This window comes from Dendrobates tinctorius, unplaced genomic scaffold, assembly GCF_039654945.1.
Source record: "Dendrobates tinctorius isolate UK_male_01 unplaced genomic scaffold, ASM3965494v1 ptg000138l, whole genome shotgun sequence".
Classification (NCBI taxonomy): Eukaryota; Metazoa; Chordata; class Amphibia; order Anura; family Dendrobatidae; genus Dendrobates; species Dendrobates tinctorius.
Window position 1 is genome coordinate 12,842,169 of NW_027361806.1, and position 12,358 is coordinate 12,854,526.

Here is a 12,358-nt window from a genome sequence, read left to right on the forward strand (position 1 = left end):
GCGCATGCACTCCTCTCCTTCCCATATGCTGACAATATGTGCATGCACCACTCTCCTTCCCATATGCAGACAATATGTGCATGCACCACTCTCCTTCCCATATGCAGACAATATGTGCTTGCACCGCTCTCCTTCCCATATGCTGACAATATGTGCATGCACTGCTCCCCTTCCCATATGCTGACATTATGTGCATGCACCACTCTCCTTCCCATATGCAGACACTATGTGCATGCACCGCTCTCCTTCCCACATGCAGACAATATGTGCATGCACCGCTCTCCTTCCCATATGCAGACAATATGTGCATGCACCGCTCTCCTTCCCACATGCAGACAATATGTCCATGCACCGCTCTCCTTCCCATATGCAGACAATATGCGCATGCACTCCTCTCCTTCCCATATGCTGACAATATGTGCATGCACCACTCTCCTTCCCATATGCAGACAATATGTGCATGCACCACTCTCCTTCCCATATGCAGACAATATGCGCATGCACCGCTCTCCTTCCCACATGCAGACAATATGTGCATGCACCGCTCTCCTTCCCATATGCAGACAATATGCGCATGCACTCCTCTCCTTCCCATATGCTGACAATATGTGCATGCACCACTCTCCTTCCCATATGCAGACAATATGTGCATGCACCACTCTCCTTCCCATATGCAGACAATATGTGCTTGCACCGCTCTCCTTCCCATATGCTGACAATATGTGCATGCACTGCTCCCCTTCCCATATGCTGACATTATGTGCATGCACCACTCTCCTTCCCATATGCAGACACTATGTGCATGCACCGCTCTCCTTCCCACATGCAGACAATATGTGCATGCACCGCTCTCCTTCCCATATGCAGACAATATGTGCATGCACCGCTCTCCTTCCCACATGCAGACAATATGTCCATGCACCGCTCTCCTTCCCATATGCAGACAATATGCGCATGCACTCCTCTCCTTCCCATATGCTGACAATATGTGCATGCACCACTCTCCTTCCCATATGCAGACAATATGTGCATGCACCACTCTCCTTCCCATATGCAGACAATATGCGCATGCACCGCTCTCCTTCCCACATGCAGACAATATGTGCATGCACCGCTCTCCTTCCCATATGCAGACAATATGTGCATGCACCGCTCTCCTTCCCACATGCAGACAATATGTCCATGCACCGCTCTCCTTCCCATATGCAGACAATATGCGCATGCACTCCTCTCCTTCCCATATGCTGACAATATGTGCATGCACCACTCTCCTTCCCATATGCAGACAATATGTGCATGCACCACTCTCCTTCCCATATGCAGACAATATGCGCATGCACCGCTCTCCTTCCCACATGCAGACAATATGTGCATGCACCGCTCTCCTTCCCATATGCAGACAATATGCGCATGCACTCCTCTCCTTCCCATATGCTGACAATATGTGCATGCACCACTCTCCTTCCCATATGCAGACAATATGTGCATGCACCACTCTCCTTCCCATATGCAGACAATATGCGCATGCACCGCTCTCCTTCCCACATGCAGACAATATGTGCATGCACCGCTCTCCTTCCCATATGCAGACAATATGTGCATGCACCACTCTCCTTCCCATATGCGGACACTATGTGCATGCACCGCTCTCCTTCCCATATGCAGACACTATGTGCATGCACCGCTCTCCTTCCCATATGCAGACAATATGCGCATGCACCGCTCTCCTTCCCACATGCAGACAATATGTGCATGCACCGCTCTCCTTCCCATATGCAGACAATATGTGCATGCACCACTCTCCTTCCCATATGCGGACACTATGTGCATGCACCGCTCTCCTTCCCATATGCAGACACTATGTGCATGCACCGCTCTCCTTCCCATATGCAGACAATATGTGCATGCACCACTCTCCTTCCCATATGCAGACAATATGCGCATGCACCGCTCTCCTTCCCACATGCAGACAATATGTGCATGCACCGCTCTCCTTCCCATATGCAGACAATATGTGCATGCACCACTCTCCTTCCCATATGCGGACACTATGTGCATGCACCGCTCTCCTTCCCATATGCAGACACTATGTGCATGCACCGCTCTCCTTCCCATATGCGCATGCGCCGCTCTGCCTCTGACTGCTCCCTGCTTTTCATTTTCCTGCCTCACCTCCTTTCCTTTTCTCATCAGCTTAGAGCGAGCACAGGAGCAGCAACAATGACAGAAGTTGGTTCTGAATAAAGGAGAGGCACATGGACAGGTTGTCTGCATATGGGAAGGAGAAAAGCACCTGACTGGAGTTGTCAGCTCTGCTCATTGCTGCTCTAGTTGTCAGAGGCCTCCACAATACTACAATATGACCTGTTGGGGTACTTTCACCCAAAACATTTAAAAGAAAACGCTACTTTCTTTGTTTTTGTTTTTTTTTTATTATTTTGCTACATTTTTCCTGAGATAGTTTTACTTTGTTTCCAAGGTAATGCCAAACAGTTTTATTTCGTGGTGTTTTGTCTCCCATTTGGTGAATTTGTTTTGGGTCCTTGGTGCTTTTCCCCTATGCAGCATGCTCTAAGTATTTAGGGTTTGTTTTTTTGGTTGTTTTTTTTTTTCAAATTTTTAATCATTGACTTCTTTATAGAAAAATAAACAAAAAAACCCCCATAAAGCCACAAAAAATATAGCGTAAGCCTTATGGTCATCTTGTGAGTACAGTAGGGGACTCTGCTCGCCCCCATGATGGTTTTCTCTGCCCCTCATAGGTCACAGCGTTACTTTAGATACTAATTCATTAATTTTAGAGGAAATGAATCTCGGCAACAAACATTCTACATCAGACAATTAGGTAAACTGCAGCTATACTACACCCGCACAATACATCATCAGAGTCAATACCCAACAGTAGGGTCTGAGGAGCAATATCTATAGACGCTGGCAATGACCGCACCTTTAATGCAGAAGAATATACGACATGGCTCAGTATAATCCCATATCGATTACCTTCTACACATTAACTCCTTTAGTGTCAATCATGCAAATATGCAAAGAGCCATCAGTTTAATAGGATGTCCATTCCTCTATTGCTTGGTTAATGGTAGACTGCCATCAAGAACAGAGCATAGACCGGGGGGTGCAATTTCACTGTGCATATCTAGGGGGCAGTGCTGCTCATTTACTATGTTTTGTTCCCCAAACCTGAAAGTTCATCCCCCCTATTGATGTGTTCCGTGGTCATAAATCTGACGAGAGGGGCTCGGTAAAAGAAAGATAACAGTGTTCTAAAATTTCTATCAGAAAGAGCTCACAGATCCTTAGTTAACTCGTTCCGCAAGGAGTGAAACAAACGGTGCAAGACTTTTAATGAAATCCATTTGCAAAAATAATTTTGAGCCCTAAATGCATGAAAATACACAAAAAATAATGATAATTAATAAAAAATCATCCCCAAAGGTGTTGGAAATTGATAGGATATCGACCTCCCATAGAAAGCAACAGTTTTCCTGTTGGAGAATAGGTATTTTGCATGATTTCTGAAAATTTATGATTTTAATGACAACAGTGTAATACTTCATTTGCCCAGTGGTGGCGCTGCAGGGTAATAGATGATTGTCGATCGCTCCAGTGTAGCTCTATGGTGGGATCAAATCTTTGATCTGCAGGAAAAAAGCTAAAGGCGCCTCAGTCGCTAAGTTTTCAGGCTTAGTTTCCCCCACCGACCATACAGTTATGGTAAGTCCTACTGATATACCATAACATTCTAGAATGGAACCGTCTCTTTAAGCATAATATCATTCATGTTCATCTTAAAGAAAGATATTGATCCCCGGTCCCTGTCCAGGTGAATAATTTGCAAAAAAAAAGTTATTTCCTCTATAAAAAAAAAAAGTAATTAAAAAATCCTTTAGATCAATAGAAAAATGTTTGCAATGATGGGTGATTGTTATTGTAGGAGGGGAGCAGCCAAGATGAGTATTAACTTGTGAACTCAACAGATGCACCTTTATCCTGCACCGGAGAGGACATTCCTGCTCCCATGTTAATAATCAAATGATCCCATTTTAGCAAGTGGAAGAACCAGAGAGTAACCTGATCGCTCATACCCGGAGCTGAGAACCGAAAATATCCCAAGAATTTAACTCTTTTCTTGCAGATACAAATGTATTATCTTAGTTGCAAACTTTTGGTGAAAACACCATTTCTGCATCATTTGGCGGCAAAAACAGCTGCAGCGCAGATGTGCCCGTATTACCACAAACGGCGCCATTCTGTAATACCGGATGCAACCAGAGGACAAGAGTGGTGCCGTTCCTGGGGACTAATGTTTTCTAATAATCTACTATCCCTTCAAGTCCTGTATATTTCACAAGGTCTTGTCCTCTGTAGGGTCTTCAGACTTCTGAGTGACGGCAGTCCATGTGCTACTGATTGCCTCCGTTCATTTTATTGTCATTCCTTTCCTTCCCACTCTTCCGAGCACATCTATCACTTCCCATACGTCATGATATAAGAGAAAAGCTTCTTTTCGAGTGGAACATTGGACCTAAAGTGGTCAACGATCCATTGGGGTCTTCACCGATACTGATGCTAATACTTTACCGGTCCTTATACTTTATTGTCCAGACTTATCATATCCTGGACTGAGAAACCAAATGTCCTGGTATTCATCTACCACAAGCAATGTCACCCCTCTAAGATAAGGTGTCGTCACAATTACATATGCATCACACTATTTTCTAGTTTTCACAGGAGGAAGAACCCCCAACCCACTTTTATGACGAAAAGCCCATGAGACAGAATGGGTGCTGCTAAATACGAGTGATTCCTATTCTGATGGACTCAAGTTGTCATCTGAACAGAAGCCACACCATGTAGCACTTTTTTCACGTCGTGACCACTGTAGGGGAAATGACTGTGGATTTTCGGAGCAAAATCCGCGATTTGTCAGAATCCCAATTGCCCTAGTCATTCCATTTTGAAACAGGTTATTTCTGTTTAGATAAGCCCTTTAAGGCAGAACTGTCTTGTGTCACAAATCTGTAATATGTCTACCTGGTGTAAAAGCCGCTGTTTTCCTGAATCCGGCAATGTTTTTCTTTTCTTCCTGCACCTCTCCATTCCTGAGATATGGGTCTCTCTTTCTTGTATATAAATCTAGTATTTTTATCCAACTGGGCGTGGTGATCAAGGAGACGCCCACGAGAAATGAGGGGAGCCACACCCACTTTGTAACAAGACTAGATTTATCTACAGGGAAGAGGAGGCCGTATCTCAGGAACGGAGAGTCGTAGGAACAAAAGAGAAACATTGCCGGATTCAGGAGAACAGCAGCTTTTACACCAGGTTAAAAAAATACATATTTATGGCAAATAAAAGTTCATCCTTAAAGAATATATCATAAGGCACTCATTGATTATATGGTTGCAGGGGTCTAAAATGAAAATGTCAAGGCAAAAATTCTCTGGCTTGTTGTGATTTTACAGCAAAAGATGCACCAAATTTATAACAAGACTTATGGCAGTCTTAGCAAATTCTCTTGTCTCTGAGCTGGAAACAGGGATGATATTTGAAGGTGCGGCAGCAGGACACCCCACATCCATGTGTATTAGTCGGGGCTTCTTTTGTGGCACCGTGACCTTAGTGCCACAGCTGCCTCTGCGCCTCATTTAGCTTCGCCCCTGACCAAATAATGGCCTCTAATAAAATACATATTTCTGTATTCTCAGAATTTTACAAGTAGCGCTGAGCCGTCTTCATATCTTCTTGGCTGGGTGACTGAATCCTTGTTTTATTCTTTCAGAAAGCATATGTTCTGCTGCAGCTGGAAAAAAAAAAAAAAGAAAATTCCAAATTCTGTTGTCTGAGTAGGATCCGTGTTTCGGTACCCTGGGCTAGCCTTTTCTTGGACGCTAGCCATTCTACACATAACAGCAGGTTTTTACACTAAACAACTTTCCTGAAACGCTGCTCCCAACAGATCCGCTCAGAGACGGCCCGCGTGTGCGCCGACCGACAGAAAAATCATGTTTGTATTCTGTTTATTGCTCATTATAGCCGACGTTCTTCAGGGAAACACAATCACGCTAGGTGTAAATTGTAGAGAAAAGACAATTTCGCAGAGCGTGCGTTAATAAAGGGTGTAATGTGCCGAGATAAGCGGCTATGAATCCTGGATGAAGGGGGTTATTGATCACGGTTCTGCTTTCCACTGGTAAATCGGTCGTACAATATCATGTAGTATGATGGGGCGGTATAATACTTCTCAGCTGGCTAGTGGAGACCCCGGGCATAATTTGTAACCCCCATACAACCGCTCAGATCTGGACCCCATCCGACACCCCCCCCCAACACAACCACGTACATGGCGGAATATTCTGCTGCAGTAAATATGTGGCGAATCCATGGGGATTTCACAGCTCGTGTGGATTTTGCAAAATCGGAGCAAAATTTTATTCATCCGAATTGCGGGATGATTTAGGAAAACTTAGCGGTTTAAAAGAAGGAGTCACACGCAAGCATGGCCAACGCTCCACGTCCTCTCCACTGGGCAGCATTATTGACTAGTTATCGGGCGACCCCATTGTTTCTCTGATTGGGGTCCGGAGGGGAGCAGGGGCGCAACTTGAAAATGCTTTGACAGGGTGAATGAGCAGAATATTGGAACCCCTCTAAATCTTCACGGTTGTGGACCCGCAATACACATGCTCCATGCTCTCCAATATTCTTCTTTCTGAAGTCTTTACTGTTTGTTCTATTAGATTTATGTTAAAAAAAAAACGCCTGATGAAGCCAATTATATCCTCCTTACCTAAATAGAGAGAAGCTGCGAAGGGCGCCCCTCTTTCTGGAGGATCTGGCACCTGTACATGCTATTTAGCTGAGAACTGCGCAATGCATAATATTCCCTCATGGTGGCGCTGCAGAGAAATTAAACACTTAGGCTATGTGCACACGTTGCGGAATCTGCGGCGGATTTGCAAAAATCCGCAGGTCAAAAGACCTGCGGTTTCACCTGCAGATTAGTCTGCGGTTTGACCCTGCGCCTGATCATGGAGCAGGTGCCAAACCGCTGCGGAATCCACACAAAGAAGTGACATGCTGCGGATTTAAAACCGCGGAATAATCCGCAGCATGTGCACAGCGGTTTTCATTTTCCATTGACTTACTGTACACCACAGCAGAAACTGCTGCGGATCCACAGGGCCAAAACCGCTGCGGATCTGCAGTAGAATCAGCAACGTGTGCACATACCCTTATGGTCTGGTTTGCTCATAGATTACAGCTGATCACTGGGGATCACAATGTTAGAGCACCTTATGATCTGCCTATTTTGGGGAACACTAATTAAAAAAAAAGAACTAATTGTCTAAAGCAGAATATCTCTTTTCTCACCAAACAAGAAACAAATATATAACTTTCCAATATTATGTATTGGCTGGAGGTGATTTTCTAATTATTCTGTCCTTGCATTGACTTTCCGGTGAGCTTGTGCTTATACTCAGCAGCCGATCTGAAGAAACCGAGCTCCAGATTCAGTCACTAATCAAAGTTGTGTCATATTGGTGAAAAGTTAAAAAGCAGCTAACGATGATGAAAATGGATAACAGCGAAGTATCGCACAAGGGATCGCTGGCTTAAATACAATATTCTAGTCTACAACTAGAATTCTGCTTTTATTCTACACTTCTTAGGAGGAGTGATAGTTCCCAAGGAAGAAGGACACCGAGTAATCTTCCAATCATGGCCTTTCCTGCTCGGTTATGGACAGAATGTTGATTAAGAAAACAAATCATCTTATTGATTCCCACCCTCCTAACTCTGGGCCTTAATAAGGAACATGTCCCGGCTTAATAAGGAGAAGTGAAGATTTAGTGGCCACATATGCTTTTCATTAAACAACTGGAGGAGAGGAAATAAAGAACGTTGACCCAACCGGTCAGACGGAGCTGCGTCTCGCCCTCCGATGACTGAGGAAAATCGGGGAAGTGACTAATGATTACTCTAAGACACCGTAGGGTTAATTGTTCAAAATTGACCAAATGAACGTTAGTAGTTGATTCCTGTTACTGATGACATCACACATCTGCTTATCTACCCAGCACATAGTCTATGTGCTGGGTAGATAAGCAGATGTGTGATGTCATCAGTTAGTCTAACGGATGACATCACACATCTGCTTATCTACCCAACACATAGACTAACTGATGACATCACACAGCTGCTTATCTCCCCAATACATAGACTAACGGATGACATCACACATCTGCTTATCTACCCAACACATAGACTAACTGATGACATCACACATCTGCTTATCTACCCAGCACATAGATTAACTGATGACATCACACAGCTGCTTATCTACCCAACACATAGACTAACGGATGACATCACACATCTGCTTATCTACCCAACACATAGACTAACGGATGACATCACACATCTGCTTATCTACCCAACACATAGACTAACTGATGACATCACACATCTGCTTATCTACCCAATACATAGACTAACTGATGACATCACACATCTGCTTATCTACCCAACACATAGACTAACTGATGACATCACACATCTGCTTATCTACCCAATACATAGACTAACTGATGACATCACACAGCTGCTTATCTACCCAACACATAGACTAACTGATGACATCACACATCTGCTTATCTACCCAACACATAGACTAACTGATGACATCACACATCTGCTTATCTACCCAATACATAGACTAACGGATGACATCACACATCTGCTTATCTACCCAACACATAGACTAACGGATGACATCACACATCTGCTTATCTACCCAACACATAGACTAACGGATGACATCACACATCTGCTTATCTACCCAACACATAGACTAACTGATGACATCACACAGCTGCTTATCTCCCCAATACATAGACTAACGGATGACATCACACATCTGCTTATCTACCCAACACATAGACTAACTGATGACATCACACATCTGCTTATCTCCCCAATACATAGACTAACGGATGACATCACACATCTGCTTATCTACCCAACACATAGACTAACGGATGACATCACACATCTGCTTATCTACCCAACACATAGACTAACGGATGACATCACACATCTGCTTATCTACCCAACACATAGACTAACTGATGACATCACACATCTGCTTATCTACCCAATACATAGACTAACTGATGACATCACACATCTGCTTATCTACCCAACACATAGACTAACTGATGACATCACACATCTGCTTATCTACCCAATACATAGACTAACTGATGACATCACACAGCTGCTTATCTACCCAACACATAGACTAACTGATGACATCACACATCTGCTTATCTACCCAACACATAGACTAACTGATGACATCACACATCTGCTTATCTACCCAGCACATAGACTAACGGATGACATCACACATCTGCTTATCTACCCAACACATAGACTAACTGATGACATCACACATCTGCTTATCTACCCAGCACATAGACTAACTGATGACATCACACATCTGCTTATCTACCCAGCACATAGACTAACGGATGACATCACACATCTGCTTATCTACCCAACACATAGACTAACTGATGACATCACACAGCTGCTTATCTCCCCAATACATAGACTAACGGATGACATCACACATCTGCTTATCTACCCAACACATAGACTAACGGATGACATCACACATCTGCTTATCTACCCAACACATAGACTAACTGATGACATCACACATCTGCTTATCTACCCAATACATAGACTAACTGATGACATCACACATCTGCTTATCTACCCAACACATAGACTAACTGATGACATCACACATCTGCTTATCTACCCAATACATAGACTAACTGATGACATCACACAGCTGCTTATCTACCCAACACATAGACTAACTGATGACATCACACATCTGCTTATCTACCCAACACATAGACTAACTGATGACATCACACAGCTGCTTATCTACCCAACACATAGACTAACTGATGACATCACACATCTGCTTATCTACCCAACACATATACTAACTGATGACATCACACATCTGCTTATCTACCCAATACATAGACTAACTGATGACATCACACATCTGCTTATCTACCCAATACATAGACTAACTGATGACATCACACATCTGCTTATCTACCCAACACATAGACTAACTGATGACATCACACAGCTGCTTATCTACCCAACACATAGACTAACTGATGACATCACACAGCTGCTTATCTACCCAACACATAGACTAACTGATGACATCACACATCTGCTTATCTACCCAATACATAGACTAACTGATGACATCACACATCTGCTTATCTACCCAATACATAGACTAACTGATGACATCACACATCTGCTTATCTACCCAACACATAGACTAACTGATGACATCACACAGCTGCTTATCTACCCAACACATAGACTAACTGATGACATCACACATCTGCTTATCTACCCAACACATAGACTAACTGATGACATCACACATCTGCTTATCTACCCAATACATAGACTAACTGATGACATCACACATCTGCTTATCTACCCAATACATAGACTAACGGATGACATCACACATCTGCTTATCTACCCAATACATAGACTAACTGATGACATCACACATCTGCTTATCTACCCAACACATAGACTAACTGATGACATCACACAGCTGCTTATCTACCCAACACATAGACTAACTGATGACATCACACATCTGCTTATCTACCCAACACATAGACTAACGGATGACATCACACATCTGCTTATCTACCCAACACATAGACTAACTGATGACATCACACATCTGCTTATCTACCCAATACATAGACTAACTGATGACATCACACATCTGCTTATCTACCCAATACATAGACTAACGGATGACATCACACATCTGCTTATCTACCCAATACATAGACTAACGGATGACATCACACAACTGCTTATCTCCCCAATACATAGACTAACTGATGACATCACACATCTGCTTATCTCCCCAATACATAGACTAACGGATGACATCACACAACTGCTTATCTCCCCAACACATAGACTAACGGATGACATCACACATCTGCTTATCTACCCAACACATAGACTAACTGATGACATCACACATCTGCTTATCTACCCAACACATAGACTAACTGATGACATCACACAGCTGCTTATCTACCCAACACATAGACTAACTGATGACATCACACATCTGCTTATCTACCCAATACATAGACTAACTGATGACATCACACATCTGCTTATCTCCCCAATACATAGACTAACGGATGACATCACACATCTGCTTATCTACCCAACACATAGACTAACTGATGACATCACACATCTGCTTATCTACCCAACACATAGACTAACTGATGACATCACACAGCTGCTTATCTACCCAACACATAGACTAACTGATGACATCACACATCTGCTTATCTACCCAATACATAGACTAACTGATGACATCACACATCTGCTTATCTCCCCAACACATAGACTAACGGATGACATCACACATCTGCTTATCTACCCAACACATAGACTAACTGATGACATCACACATCTGCTTATCTACCCAACACATAGACTAACTGATGACATCACACAGCTGCTTATCTACCCAACACATAGACTAACTGATGACATCACACATCTGCTTATCTACCCAACACATAGACTAACTGATGACATCACACAGCTGCTTATCTACCCAATACATAGACTAACGGATGACATCACACAACTGCTTATCTACCCAACACATAGACTAACTGATGACATCACACATCTGCTTATCTACCCAACACATAGACTAACTGATGACATCACACAGCTGCTTATCTACCCAATACATAGACTAACTGATGACATCACACATCTGCTTATCTCCCCAATACATAGACTAACTGATGACATCACACATCTGCTTATCTACCCAATACATAGACTAACTGATGACATCACACAGCTGCTTATCTCCCCAATACATAGACTAACGGATGACATCACACATCTGCTTATCTACCCAACACGTAGACTAACTGATGACATCACACATCTGCTTATCTCCCCAATACATAGACTAACTGATGACATCACACATCTGCTTATCTACCCAACACATAGACTAACGGATGACATCACACATCTGCTTATCTCCCCAATACATAGACTAACTGATGACATCACACATCTGCTTATCTACCCAACACATAGACTAACTGATGACATCACACATCTGCTTATCTCCCCAATACATAGACTAACTGATGACATCACACATCTGCTTATCTCCCCAATACATAGACTAACTGATGACATCATACATCTG

The 12,358-nt window shown here is 43.1% G+C and overlaps 1 protein-coding gene and 1 long non-coding RNA gene across 4 annotated transcripts in view; one reads left to right on the forward strand and one right to left on the reverse strand.

The window, feature by feature from the left end:
- The window catches only part of LOC141048887 (uncharacterized), a 46,027-nt gene extending 43,711 nt beyond the window's left edge, over window positions 1-2,316 (reverse strand). For both annotated transcript variants that reach the window (XR_012220176.1, XR_012220174.1), the window contains exon 1: window positions 2,173-2,316. This is a non-coding gene — a long non-coding RNA (uncharacterized lncRNA). The remainder of the gene's footprint in view (window positions 1-2,172) is intronic.
- Window positions 1-12,358, forward strand: part of NFIA (nuclear factor I A) — a 507,433-nt gene that overhangs the window by 75,636 nt on the left and 419,439 nt on the right. The window lies entirely within an intron of this gene.